We start from the raw sequence: 15,418 nt of genomic DNA on the forward strand, positions 1-15,418 counted from the left end.
CATATCCTTACCCTAGAAGCTGTTGCACGCCATTTTAAAAGCACTAAACATATCCATTAGCATAACATATTGAACTTTAATATTATGTTCCACAGTGAACTTCTCTACTATGAACGAGCCCAACAAGCATTTTTATCCTGGAAGACAACATTTGGAAATGTTCCTGAGAGAAATGCTGTCAGTTTGTCATTACACACATTCTCCGAATATGTGTCAAGGTGTGTCAGTCATTGATATGTCATGTTTTCACCATCAAATGGTTCGTTTTGAGGTTGCGAGAAGGTTTTTTAAGGCAACTTTAAAATCCTCTCTACACAACAGCCTTCATATTGAACTCTTTTGTCAACCTGCCAGTCTCTCGCAGTGAAAGCAGCAGACGCTCAGGTCAAAGTGAATACTTCATTTCTGTCCTCTCAGTGTATTGTTATACTCATCCCTGTCATACTGCTTCTACTCGCCGTCAACTCATCTCTCAAACCACATGGCCGGTGTGTTTGTGCATTAACCTCTGCCAGGAGTCACACACACTTTAAGCTCAAGGTACTGATAGATTTCTATTAAAGGTGTAGTTGAAAATGTTATCCTAAATTACTTTGAACCATGCTGTTCCAAATCTGTACGAGTTTCTTTTTTTTTTTTTTTGTTCAGTGGAACACAGCATATAATTTTAAGAAGAAGCAAACCCTTTGGTTCCTTGTCCAGTTGGCATAATAGCAATTATTTTATTAATGTTTTTCCTTAACTCACAAAAACTTTAACTCAGATGCTGCCTGACTAGAGGATTTACATTCAGACTAAGCAAGTAGTTTAATAGATGATTCATGACTTTGTTTTTTTTACATCACGTCTGTGAGGTTTATGTGAGACACTCCCTTATCAAACCGATCTCTCAATATTACGTATAAAGGACTTATAAAATGAAATGCAAAATGAAATGAATGAAAATGATGCAAAGAGTAGATCAAGTCTAAAAAGGTGTTTGCTGGTTGACTTTTTTTCTTAATTTTCATTGCCAGTCTTTAGCCAATTGTAATTGTTTTTGTTCTGCTTCAATTTGGAATTTCCCAAAACATTGCATAGCACAAGGGATCAAAGAGAGACTCCGGCTTGGCGCCACCCTGATCCAAAAATACATATTTTTAATTACAAATGCTCAGCTTGCAACAGCTCTGCAATGCATGCCCATGGCTTCATGCATTAGGTTAAAGGTCTCCACGGTCAATAAGTAAGTAAGTAAGTAAGTAAGCAAGTAAGTAAGTAAATAAGTAAATAAGTAAGTAAAGGTTTATTTATTTAGCACCTTTCCCAGGCATTGAGTCACAAAGTGCTTTACAATAAGAGAAGACAAGTAAAAGAACACTTATCAATAAAAGTAAATATGTTAAAACAAATTAAAACAAGTTAAAAATCCAAATACAGAAACACCAATACTGTTAATTAAAAGCTTGACCAAAAAGATGTGTCTTTAAATTCTTCGAAGTTCTCAGTGCTATTGGGAGAGAGTTACAGTGCTGTGGGGCCACCACATAGAAGGCACGGTCACTTATAGGGCCCTATCATACACCCGGCGCAGTGTGGCGCAAGGCGTGGCGCAGTAGTCTTTTGGTAGTTTAAGCTTGGCGCAAGAGTCATTTTGAGGCGTTGCACTACGCTGTTTAAATAGCAAATGCATTAGCGCTCATTTGTGTGCCCATAGGTGTTCTGGTCTAAAAAGGAAGGCGTTCTGAGGCGGACCGCTGGTGCGTTGCTATTTTGAGAAACTATTATAGATTTTTCATTAGACCAAAACTAACCCGGTCTAAACTCCGGCGCAGAGTTGCGCCCCGCTTACGCACTGCTTAATACGCACAAGAGAGCAATAGGAAAATATCTTTACATATGAAAAAATTTTAATATTAAGGATATATATAGGATATAATAAGAATAGATATAGAATATAAATATAAAGGATTAAAATATTACAAAACATTATTTTCTAGCCTACATACAGTAAATATGAAAAACTACTGCTTTTTGAGCACATTTTGCTATTATTATTCATTTATTCGTTCGTGCTGGAAATTAGAACTGAATTTAGAAATAGTTTTGAAACGAATATTTGCGCTTAACAAACAAAAGTATTTATTTATAGACTAATTGATGTCTGTGCGTAAAGGTTTCCCTATCCAAGAGCGAAAGTGAAAGTGATCCATTATCTCTCATTCTCACACAGTAGATGCTCTGTTTAACAGTTTTCTGTAAAAAAAAAAACTGTTAACTGTTTGCTTGTGAAATGTTCAATTTTTCCACTTAGACTTACTTTGCGTCCTGTAAATAGCGAATGCGCTCTTGGCGCGACGCAGCTGACTCTTAAAGGGAATGGGAGATGAGACTCTAATAGGTTTATTCTCAAAACACACCTATAACTCATAAAGAAAATAAACTCAACCCTTTCAGACCATGGGCCAAAGCGCAAGGCAGATTTCCCGTCCTTAAATTAGCAAAAACGCGTCCAGACACGCCCTGAAAGCGTTTGCGCCCTGCATTTTGCGCTTTGCGCATGGACCGTCAAAATAGAGCCCTTAGTCTTAAGAAGAGTTCTGGGAATGGCTAAAAGGTCTTTGCCAGAAGACCTCAGAGGCTGGCTTCATGAGTGACTGCGCAAAAGATCTTGAAAATATAGGGGTGCTTGAACATGCAAAGCTCTATATGTAATGACCAGAATCTTAAAATTTACTCTAAAACTGATAGGAAGCCAGTGAAGTGCCTTAAGCACAGGAGTGATGTGTGACCTCCTACTGGTGTTAGTTAAAAACCTCGCATTCTGCACAACTTGCAATAGATCCATAGAAGATTTGTTCAGACAAGTTAACAGAACATTACATTAATCCAATCGTGAAGAGATTAAGGCATAAACAAGCATTTCCATCTCTTCCTTTGACACAATATCTCTGATTTTTGGGTCTCTGAAAAAGCATTTACGGAGAACAGACCTAACATGGCTATTAAAACACGATCCAATTCAAAATCATTAAATCTCTATCCAAGATGACACCAACATTTCTAATATCATCAAATGACAAGCCCCCAAAAACTTGCCTGATCATTGGGGTGATGCTATCTGGAGCAACGTCATCAACTGTCGCCGAAGTTCTGTTCCAATTTAAAGTTCACATCTTGCCAAGTACAGATAAAACTCCCGGAGGTGTACTTGCTCTGCACCTTTGGCCAAGGATGCACCGAGAGGTGACTTGTACAAACTTGTGAAGCTCAGCTGTCCCAGAATGCATTGCAGCGTAACCAGCGAAAACTAATGCCGGAGAAGAAAACCCGCACATTTTTAAAAATACCCCTTTACTGTGTCACAAAATTAAGTTTTAACAGTTTTTCAGGCGAGAATGTAGTTGTTTTAAACTCGAAGTTTATTCACAAAGATACCACATCTTTGGCAATGTGCGTCAGCTTATGCAGACTCCGACTCCCAGCCTGTCAGCGGGAGCTCCGTCATCACCTCCCCTGCCGAGAGCAACTTTACTTCAGCTAGTCTATCTCGGATGTACGGCTGGATCTCATTTGTCCATTTTAGTTAAAACATGATATTTAATTCATCTTGTGAATATCTAACGGACAGTTTTTGGTCTTTTAAATCTATTATGTGTTTTCAGGTGTATTATTTTTGCAGTGTTATTATGTTACTTTTTATAAATGAAGTTTAACAAACTAATTTCGAGAGGAGCACGTGATATGATTGACTGCAGCTGGCCACTCATGTATACTCATTAGCTAGCCAATCAGATTCATCCAAACTCACTATAAGTAACCTAGCTAAGAACTACTCCCTCATCCACCCCTTCTCCTCCTTTCCTCTTTTGCCGAGGGGAGCTCTCGAGAACACCTGACCTCGTACTCCCCTCACATGCTCCATGGACCTGGCGGCAGCCCTGGGCTCAACTATCTCCGAGCTCAGGGTTCTCTCCCGGGACAGCATGCCAAACCTGCTAACTTGCTAACAAGTTGTCAAACAGTATCTAAATGTGAACTCCTGAACTGTCTTTAAATATGTTTGTCTGTTTACAAATTGCTTAACAATGCAAATATTTGCTTAACAAATTTCCTATAACTCATGTCTTGTACTTTATACTTGTATATTGTCAAGTGTAGTTTTTAAAATTTAATAATCAAAGACACGAGTCAGAGCATCTTGTTGAATTTTCGCCACATTTTGTGACAGGATATTCTACACACATACGACTTTCTGACCTACCGAGTGCATCTGAGTTACCGAGAAATGCAGAGGTTTTTTTTTTTCCTTATACGATGTGTGGTATCAAACATTCAACTGTCAATAAACGCAGTCACTGCCTCTCTCCCCTTCGTCTCTGTGTTCGTTTTGTCTAGGTGAAAATCAGCGCGTGCCCAAATGAAAACTTTATTTTTTATCCAAACCCTTACCTCTTTCCCTCCCCCGACACTTCTACCTAAACAGAGCTAGGCACACCCACTTTCCTGACTTTTTCCGAACTAGAGGTGTGAAAACACTCTGCTGAAAGAGGGAGGTTTCATGGCCCTTTAAAACCCATTACGCACTTTTGAAAAGTAGACTGTTGTGTGAATGAGAGAAAGCAGGGGATAAATCATGTAGCTAACCTTATTGCAGGCATTGTTATGACCGAATATTCACATGTGTAATATTCATAAAAGTCACGAACAGCCAAACTTTTTAGCACTCAAAAACACTTTTAGCAGATCATAAACGGTTCCAAACACTCAAGATAAATCACCCAACAGCAATATAATCTATATATATATATATATATATATATATATATATATACACACACACACACACACACACACACACACACACACACACACACACACACACACATATATATATATATATATATATATATATATATATATATATATATATATATATATATATATATATATATATATATATATATAAAATACTACTGGTCATTCTGGTCATTCTGTTGGAAACTGTAGGATCAAACCGCTACTCTGAAGAGCTATGGCCACAGATTTGCTTGTGATTAAAAAATGTAATATGTAGAGTTACACTATATAAATGGATTGTTTGAAGTGCAAACTCACATAAAAAATATTTGTTTCAGTTTTTTAGAAAAATAGACTTCTAACAGGAAGTGCAACTCATAACTTGAAATGCAGTAGTGTGGGAAAAGTTGTATAGCTCACATCACTTCTGAAAGTCATTAATCCCAACAATCCCAAATATTTGAGCTTCATTATCCGTCGGATCCTTTGAGAGGAACCGAAATGCTAACAGCTAGCTTCTTTCAGGTGGACGTCTTTGAACCAAATGTACGCTTCATTATTCTGACCATATCTGCAGGCGGACATGGACGACGCACAGGCCAATTAACTCTTGACCCCGCAATTAACATCCGACATCTCCATACGACACTGAATGGAGCTCCGACCGCTTCTGATAACAGCCTTCAGATAACAGACAGACAGTGCCCTGAGAGACGCTACTGAACAAATTGCTTTGTGGGAAGTGTAGGCAATCAATATGAGGGGCCTAACAAGGAGACACTGCTACAGCTTCAGGCGGAGACCATGAAAAGGAGACAAGTTGAGGCGTCTCTGGGGAAGCTGAATGGAAAGAAGAGCGATGCCATGCTGGAAGTAGTTCATAACTGACTGACAGGACTGCAGAGAAGATCACTGCATTGTTTAATTGATAGTTTCTTGCATAAAGTAATTTTCTTGATCTTATTAAATATGAAATGTTAAAGATAAAAACAGACAAACATCTGATGGAACAATTGTTGATTGTGTGTATGTGTGTGTTCATTTATTTATTTATTTATTTTTAGATCTTTTTAAATGTAAACATTTAGTTTTTTGTGATTTAAAAAAATAATTTATTTGTCTTTTGACATTTTTTTCCCTTTATAGTTACAATCTGTTTTTATTTGTTACCTACATAATGTTATGTGTGTCTTAAATATGTTTATGTGTCTTCCAACCTGCATTTATTTGATGATAAATTGACTAAAATGAGTCATATACAATTTGAAATGTTTTTTTTTTTTCATTAGATTTTAATTATTACTGTTTTTTATAAGTTTGTTGCTTAATATTTTTGTAGAAAGCATGAGCATTTCTCGGGATTATTAAAACAGCATTTATTTATTAGTTTTTTGTGACAAATATCTTTGGTCACTTTAGCATCAGTTTAAAACTTTTGAAAATTAATTCAAATGAAAAAAAAAAAAAATATTAACAAATATAAATAATTTCCTAGTACTGGGTCGTGGTTGGAAGTAGATTGGCTGCGTCAAAAATAAGCCGGAATAATTGGCGGTTCTCGCTGATAAATAAAGGATTAGGCTAAAGTAAAATGAATGAATGAATGAATGAATGAATGACAATTTAAATATATAATAATAATAATAATAATAATAATAATAATAATAATAATAATACATTTTCATAAAAAATCCTAATGTTGAAGTTAATCAAAGTTATCAATGTTTTTCTGATCCAAATTTTGATTTGCAATTTACTATAATTTCATAAAAAGAGCTCCAGGTTTGATGTGGTGTTTTTACAGCACAAGCATCATCCTCGTTTTAAAGTATTCCACATTATGCTACTGTTTATTTAAAACCATTTTTTCCAACAAAATTGTCAGTTATCAGAAAACAACTACAGTATTTTAAATTCAATTAAAGAAATTACAAAAAATATTATATAGACATATTAAACCTTTAAAACCTTTAAATTTAAATTGTGTTACATTGTCATGACATTTATGGTGCACTGACAAAACTTTCAATACACAATTTTAGATTTTACTTTGCTGCAATAATATTTTTTATATTATTTGTAATACAATTTTGTCATTTAATACAGCAGTCAGACAAATGAACTGTACCTGTAATTTTACCTGCTCAAAGCGAAACACTTTTTGAATGCATTAAACAAAACTCAAAGACATCCACAGAACAACATGAGCATTTAGAGCAAATAAATCAATGTATTTTTAAATAAATGTATTATACCGCTTGCTTTTTGGGCATTGTAGCAATTAAAAAAAAAAAAAAAAACATGTGATTGGTCATTGTGTTCCTGCACTCAACAGAAGTGAAGTTTTATAAACTAATTTCTAGAGGAGCACGTGATATGATTGAGCACTGCTGGCCACTCATCCGTAATCAGTAATAATCCAATCCGAGTGATCCTAGCTTACTATTAATGGATCACTTTCTCCTTATTGCTCTGTCTTTGTTTTGGAAGAATCCCCCTTTCCACCCCATCTCCGCCTTTTCCTCCCTTTTCTAAAGGAACAACTATCAAGACCTACCTGATCTTGGATCCCCTGATATGCTTGTTGACCTGGCGGGAGCCCTGGGCTCAAATATCTCCCAGCTCAGGGTTCTCTCCCGGGACAGCATGCCAAACCTGCTATAAATGCTAAGCATATCTAAGTGGGAACTCTTAAAAGGGCTGCGTTTGACACTAACGGTTAGTGCACCTCTGGTGTTATTTGCCGATGAGTGACAGTTGTCTGCTTTATAGGTAACGTTAGTTGGATTTTAAGTACTTGCACTGGGCTTCCTCACCATAGTAATAATTGAAATAATCACAGCTTTCGCGATTTGAAAATGGCATCTTCTCAATTTCAGTTTAAAATTGATTAATCGCATAGGCCTAACACAAATCGACTTATGCATCGCAAGGTACAACATAAAGTGCATTTACATTGTCATAAAATAAAGTTCATTAAAAGCGAGTGTCAATAGGTCTTAGTGTTTCAGAGATAAGAGACAAGTACGATTAGTCCTTTTAATAACCAGGGGTCGCCAAGGCAGAATGAACTGGCAACTTATCCAGCATATGTTTTATGCAGAAGATGCCCTTCCAGCTGGAACCCATCACTGGAAAACACCCATACACTCTCATTTACACACATACACTACAGACAATTTAAAAACCCACACGAACATGAGGAGAACATGCAAACTCTTCACAGACATGCCAACTGACCCAACCGAGGCTCAAACCATCGACATTCTTGCTGTGAAGTGACAGCACTACCCACTGCGCCACCGCATTCTTATATTTGCTAATCAAAACGGGTATCCCTGTAGAAAGATATGCAGTATGATTGATGTGTCAAAACATGTCTGGCATGTACTTGCCACCACATCCTGTCTAAACAAAAGTGAACAGAGGATGAAAACCAGTGGGTGGAAAGAAAAGAGAAATAAGTGCCCACCTTTCCTGTCCTAAGAAGGACAGATAGCAGCAGATGGGGTGAAGAATGGCCACTACTTATGAGTCAGCAGAGCAGAACTTTCAAAGTTTGTGTGTCCATGGGTGCGAATAGGTGTGCGTCAGAGCATTTATCCCCTGCCTGTGCTGCTTTAGCCTTCTCGTGTCCTCTAACGTCAGTCTCAGAGCAACCAGGCACTGAATCACAGCAGTGATCTGACATGCTGACCGGAGTATGGCGTGCCCTGAGGTCCACTCATAAACACAGCTCTCAGGGGAACACAGAGGTGTGAGTGTGCTGCGTTTGACTCACAGTGACTTGCACAGATGGTACAATGGTGATTATCCACAATTTACCAATGCAGAGGGCATACACAAGCCATGTCTTGAAGTTCAAGATTGTATTGGTTATTAAATGCAGAAAATCAGCATTTAAAGCCAGACGATTTGTTGATCTAAAAAATCTTATTATGTCCCAGCTTGCCCAAACCAGTTCTTATTGGATCCTATAATACTTTCCACACTTATTTTAGTGTGCATTGTTGCTGTCCAAAAGAGAGATCAAAGAGAGATACTAGCTACCCTCTACTAGCAATACTCTGAGTATGATTTGTACCATTGTTTTTGGCACCGCAGGTGGGCTCACTTATAGAGACTCTGAAAACCACACCCTCTAGTGCTAGCTGCTAGTAGTTAGTCTTTTGATGCCTGAGAAGCGAAGTTTTACTCGCATGATTCCAACTAGCTGGCCTCTTTTAGAGCGATAAAAAATGATGTAACCAATCCCAACTCTACTGCCAACTGTGTCCAACATGTGCAGAAACTCGGAAGCGAGAAAGCTATTTCAACACTACTGCACGCTGATGTACCCATGCTGTTCCTACTCTCTTACCCCCCTCTGAAGTTCAATCAGCAAACTCCATCACTCAAATTCCAGTCCAGTGCTGCACGACTAACTGCCAGCCACCCTCACATGCGCTCTCCATATCTGTCTGACTGGCAGAAGATAAATGAATCTGCAATTCACTCCTCTCTCTTCCACCTTCACATTTAATTACACTCACAGCCAACTGCTGCTGTCTGCGTCACACGCACACACATACACACGCACGCATTGGGCCGATATCTTTACCCTTCTCCATCAACTGTCCCTCATAACCCAGAAGAGAAAGATAAACCAGACAGTGTGGGAGAGAAAGATTCACAAGGAGAGAAAGAGGAGAAGAGATAAACATTAGCAGACTTATTCATCACCTCTCAGCATCATTTTAATTACAAGGCAATTAGTTTCGCAAATAGAGTCTAGCAGAACTCATACCATGAGGCGGAAAGATCTTGTGTTCTCAACAGATGCAGTTTTTCCTCAAGTCCTCTCTACATCACACATATGGTGCATAATACATATAAACTAATTTAATATATCATATTTTTATATTGATCTATGATTTCTGTTTATTTCATGTTTCCACACCTTCCTTAGTTAGTATTATGTCAGTATAGTTACAGTTGTGTTCACCTGTGTCTTGTTTAGTTCAATTCAGGCTCACTCTGAATATGTACACCCATATACATTTCTGCAGAGCACCAAATACATTCCAGGAGTTAGGTTTTTTTTTAGTTATTTTTTTATTTATTTTTATTTTTTTTGCAGTTTTTGTTGTCACGAATCCACCAGAGGCCACTGTGTAAATTTTTTCAGATCTCAAATTTCTCTCGCGAGTGCCATTCGCACCTGCTGTTCACACATAAATCCACCAGAGGCCACTGTCAACTGACTGACTTACTGAATAACTGACTGACCAATCCCCCAAGCCCCATTCCCTACATCCAACCAAAAGTGTTTTAAACTCCAGGGGTCAAAGGCCACATAAACGTGTTTGGAAGCGTCATCTCCTCAAACCGCTGAAAAGAACTTAAATTACACTTTCGGTTTTGATCGAACAGATAAGATCATTACATCAATCAAATCTTTTAAGTGTCTAGTTTTTATTATGTGCACTCACAATGTCAACAAACGTGTGTGCAATAGAAGACTGTGTCAGGAAAAACATGTCATTAAAATGACCTGAAATTCAGGCAAATATTCAACAAACAGACATGAGAACACAGATTGATTTTCCCACCCCTTCCCCAAATCCAAACGCAGTGTTCTAAAAAGCAATCCGGAAAGCATGTCAAGTCCATACAAGTGAAGCTATAGGAAAACCTGGTAACAGTGGGAAAGCCATCCATATGGAGGTAGGCAGTCATCTGGTATGTGAGAAAAGAAACAGCGCCATACTGCCCCATAGCATTTGTTTTAAAAATGAAACGCAACCATGTATATAAGGCTAGGTTTTCAAAATGAGCCTATGTTGGTTTATTTTTATTTTTATTTTTATTTATTTTTTATTTTTTTTAACCACTATGCAGGTATGGCCTTACATGTGTTTCTGTTTTCTTTTTTCTTCCTTGAAGTGACTGTTGCCTTTACAGGTTAGGTGTAAATTCTGATTTGTACTTCTGCATCATGATCGTAGTATCCCATGGGTGTATACCTTGCACATACAGTAGCTAACACCATTGTGGGCATTCAAATTTCTGATTCTGTTCATGTAGCTCTGCAATAACACTTCAGAAACGCTGGTAGACCATGCCTGACAACACCCCATTTTTCCCAAGAGTCTTTTATATTTCAGACCCATCTCCTGCCACCATCCCATTTTTTTTTATTTTTATTTTTTCTTAATTCAATTCAATTCAATTCAGCTTTATTTGTATAGCGCTTTTACAATGTAGATTGTGTCAAAGCAGCTTCACATAAATGGTCATAGTAACTGGAACAGTGTGGTTCAGGTTTTAGTGTTTAAGTTCAGTTTAGTTCAGTTCAGCACAGTTCAGTGTGATTTAATCATTACTGAGAGTTTAAACACTGAAGAGCAAATTCATCGATGCGTAGCTCTACCAATCCTGAAGCATGCGAGGGAGTGGCGACAGCGGAGAGGGAAAAAAAACTTCACCTGATGGGAGTGAAGAAAAAAAACCTTAAGAGAACCAGACTCAATTGGACACGACCATTTTAATTTCTCCGCTGGCCAAAAGTCTTGTGCAGAGCTTCAGTCGCCGTGAACTCTCCCGGAAACTCTCGCAATCCACCCCCCCTCTCTCCCCACCAACCACCCTGCACCCCATCCACAGCATTTTTAGCCAGTCTGTAACACCTCCGGGTAAAACACCCTTTGGTATAGTATCCGATTGCAGCGACCGCCCAAAACCCGATGCACAGCACAGTTACCTCCCTGGTTATTCTTACCCAGCACCCTATCACTAGGATACACACATGCATTCTTATTCACACACATACACTACTGACAATTTGGCTTACTTAATTCACCTATAGCGCATGCCAACTGACCCAGCTGTGCGAACCAGCCACCATCTTGCTGTGAGGCGACAGCACTACCCACTGTGTCACCTTGCTGCCCTGGCAAACATTTAATGCATTTAACAGCTGGACTTGTTTCACTCCCACTGATCTTGGCCCCACCCACACTTATCACTGCAACCATTAAGACCAATAACAGATTCTAGAAGGGAAACCTACCACATGCACACTACACAGAAGTACAAATTGGCCTTCAAGCTGCTCCAGTATTCTCTGGTCCACATTTATTATATCATCTTTTGTTTTATAATTAAAGCTGCATCTCCTGTCTTTGCCCCAATCACTCATTTGTATACAACACATACATTTCGTACAGTCATTTAGTCTAGCATGAATAAAACACCCATGGGTCGCACTGAGCGCGTCTGCAAAAGTAATAATAAGAGTGAAGTGTCTTTGACTACAATCTGAACAGATATGATCACAAGAGACACATTCGGATGCATGTTAATGTCAGGTGGGTACGGTTTGGCTGACCTCATGTGATCAGATTCCTGAGAACGCATATTTATGACAATTTAAAAAAAAGAGGGCCTTAAGAGCACTAGAATCCATTTTCACACTACACAGTGCATACTGTGACTAGGCAGGCATCGTTTTTGAACACCAAACAGTGCGCAGCCACAGCCTGCACATCCTATTTTGAATGCGATGTGTTTTTAATAGGAGATTGCATAGCAGTCTCACAGCCACGCCGGATCTAATCAAGGCACCAATTACTGCGCACATGTTCCCTTAGCAGGGTAAACACAATTACTGCTATCTGATTAGGCTGCCACCAAATAAATGCATTGCACGCACACACAGCTGCATCGAGCTTGTCCACAGGGGCAGGAATACAGACACAAACACACAGACATGAACACATCAGCCAGACAGGTTTGTAAATGACAGTGAAGTTTATTAAAACATATCAGAGAACGAGGCTAATGAGAAAATACAGAGCGAGAGCAGAGAATCGTTTCATTATGAACAGCAGCGCTTTTGTTTAAACTGTCAGGGAGCTGAAAGGGTTCAAAATGACAGCAGTCAGAAAGCCTGATCTGGAAGCAGCACAAACAGACTGCAACAAGCCATCCAGTGTGTGTGTTTTTTGTCAATGCTGATTTCCAAATGCTTTTAATACCTGTCAGAACTCGACTGCTAAAAGAATTTGAAGATAAAAGTGAAGCGATGCAACTTACAGTACGTTTGTAGGTCACATTATTAAGACAACAACATTATTAAGCATATGGAATGCCATAAGGGCTGAACAATATATTGTTTGAGCATTGATATCGCAATGCGTGTATCCGCAATAGACATGGCAGGATTCGATTTTTTATTAAAGATTAATTAAAAAACAATAGTGTACCCTTTGCAACCTTACTGGCTAGACAACTTATTCTTTTCAATTGGAAGTCAGCAGCTCCCCTTTCTTATTGGCAATGGGTTTTTGATTTCTTACATGCTCTTTAAGTGGAAAAGATTCAGTTTGCAAAAAAAAAAACAAAAGCCAGATCATTCCAGAATGTCTGGAGCCCTTTTGCATTTTTCATTGAATTATTTTATTATATATATATATATATATATATATATATATATATATATATATATATATATATATATATATATATATATATATATATATATATATATATATATATATATATATATATGTATATTCCTTTCTTTTCTTTGTAATATTTATTTATTTATTTATTTATTCATTCATTTATTTATTTTCATTTTGTTTATTATCTTATTATATTATGTTTGTATATCTTTGTGTATAAATATAGTATTTTACCTTTTATTTACATACTTATTTTGTGTAGTTTTGTTCATCTTTACAGTATATATGCTTGTAATTTATTTTATATTGTATACAGATGCACTGCATAGAAAAGGCTTGATCATCCCAGTCGATTCAATTTAATGACATTCTTTTCAGATAGAGCTATTCAAATCATCCGGGGTGTTATATTCATATCGCAATATATATATATATATATATATATATATATATATATAAATATATATATATATATATATATATATATATATATATATATATATATATATATATATATATATATATATATATATATATATATATATGGTCTATTTTAGTTTCTCAAAATAGCAACGTCACCTTATAGACCAGCACACCCATGAGTCCACAAAGTGGGACAATAAAATAGCAATTAATCGTGCCAAACACGTCTTGCATCTTATTGCGTCGGGTGTATGATAGGGCATTACTTATAAAAAGTAAGTAGAATCACTGCATCAACTATTCATTCATTCATTAATTCATTCATTAGCAATTTTTATCACAACAAATTTAATTCACGATAACATAACTAGCTCTGTAACTAACACATTTCTTACTACTAATATTAACAACAATACACTCAAGTCAAATAATTCTGTATCCATCTTAATCAACTGAGGTCCTTTAGTTTTCAGAACAACACAAGTTCTGATAAGGTTGTACCCAAGATATTATTGTTAACTAAAATTATTTATTCATTTGCCGTATACAGCTGAAATATATTTCGATGATATAATATAAAAATACCAGGCGGCACGGTGGTGCAGTGGGTTGTCGCCTCACAGCAAGAAGATTGCTGGTTCGAGCCTCGGCAGGTTAAGTTGGCATTTCTGTGCTGAGTTTGCATGTTCTCCCTGTGTTTGCGTAGGTTTCCTCCGGGTGCTCCACAACAAGTCCAAAGACATCCACTATAGGTGAATTGGGTAGGCTAAATTGTTCGTAGTATACGTGCGCTTTTTACGACCCACCTCATAAAAATTAAATGTTACAAAACACCAACATGGTGGAGTTGAATATCAACTTCGATATAAACGGCCATGGGAGTAAGTAAGTAATATTAAAATGTCAATAAACAGTGTACCACAAGTATACAAACAATGTTAAAATAACACTGGGTTGTTAACAAAATATGTGTGTTTTCAGACAGCCAAACTGAGGTAAGAATGTGTGTTTTCTTATTTTTTTTTTTTTCTTTTTTCCAGACAATCCAATGTATCCATGGCAACATAAAGTTAGCAAGTCAGAAAATAAATAAGTAAAATAAAATAAATATTCAAACAAGTCTACCGCAGGTTGAAGGAAAGCCATTTATGTAGAGAGCCAAAGGTTATTTCTGTTTATAAGGCACATTCACCTGCTGTACTCTTTGAGGTAGTGGGTGGATAGGGATGGAGATATCTATTAGGTATTCTTTATGTTCTAGGTATAGATGTATGTAGCAGTGGCATGTCAAGTTCTTTCTGAGGATATGTACGCACAAGCTTGGATTCGCTCTTTTGATCAAACCCGTACTTCGACTGTACGTCCTCCCATGGCCTTTCTAGCTCTCCTTACAAAAGCATAATATGAACAGACGAGTGTATAAAAGCAATACGAGTTGAATTTTAACAGGGTTGGAATAACAGCGTCTCTAGGGTGAGTCTACAGTCTGTACCACGAATGAGAAACGATGTGCCTACTGATGCCTCAGTGAGAGATACACAGTGAGAGTCACACATTGGCACGAAAACTGTTCCAATACATAATTGCATTCTACTGCCTACACAAGAAGCTGCCTTCTGAGTGAGCATCCACTTGTGGGGTTGGAACAGGAGATTACACTCACAATCAAATAATATAGAGTGTTTTCACTTAAAGGTTATGTGAAATGCTTTAATATGTGCATTTTTATTTGCTGTTTGACTTAATCTTAACCAAAACATGAAAAAAGG

At 37.3% G+C, this 15,418-nt stretch overlaps 1 protein-coding gene and 1 long non-coding RNA gene across 10 annotated transcripts in view; one reads left to right on the forward strand and one right to left on the reverse strand.

The window, feature by feature from the left end:
• dab1a (DAB adaptor protein 1a) overlaps positions 1 to 15,418 on the reverse strand; it is a 299,119-nt gene that overhangs the window by 161,790 nt on the left and 121,911 nt on the right.
• Positions 643 to 4,355, forward strand: LOC147839028 (uncharacterized). Its single transcript, XR_015518166.1, has 3 exons — positions 643 to 1,233; positions 1,275 to 1,550; positions 2,566 to 4,355. It is a non-coding gene; the product is annotated as an uncharacterized LOC147839028 (long non-coding RNA).

The sequence above is a fragment of the Danio rerio genome, chromosome 20 (genome assembly GCF_052040795.2).
Source record: "Danio rerio strain M-AB ecotype USA chromosome 20, GRCz13ab, whole genome shotgun sequence".
Taxonomy (NCBI): domain Eukaryota; kingdom Metazoa; phylum Chordata; class Actinopteri; order Cypriniformes; family Danionidae; genus Danio; species Danio rerio.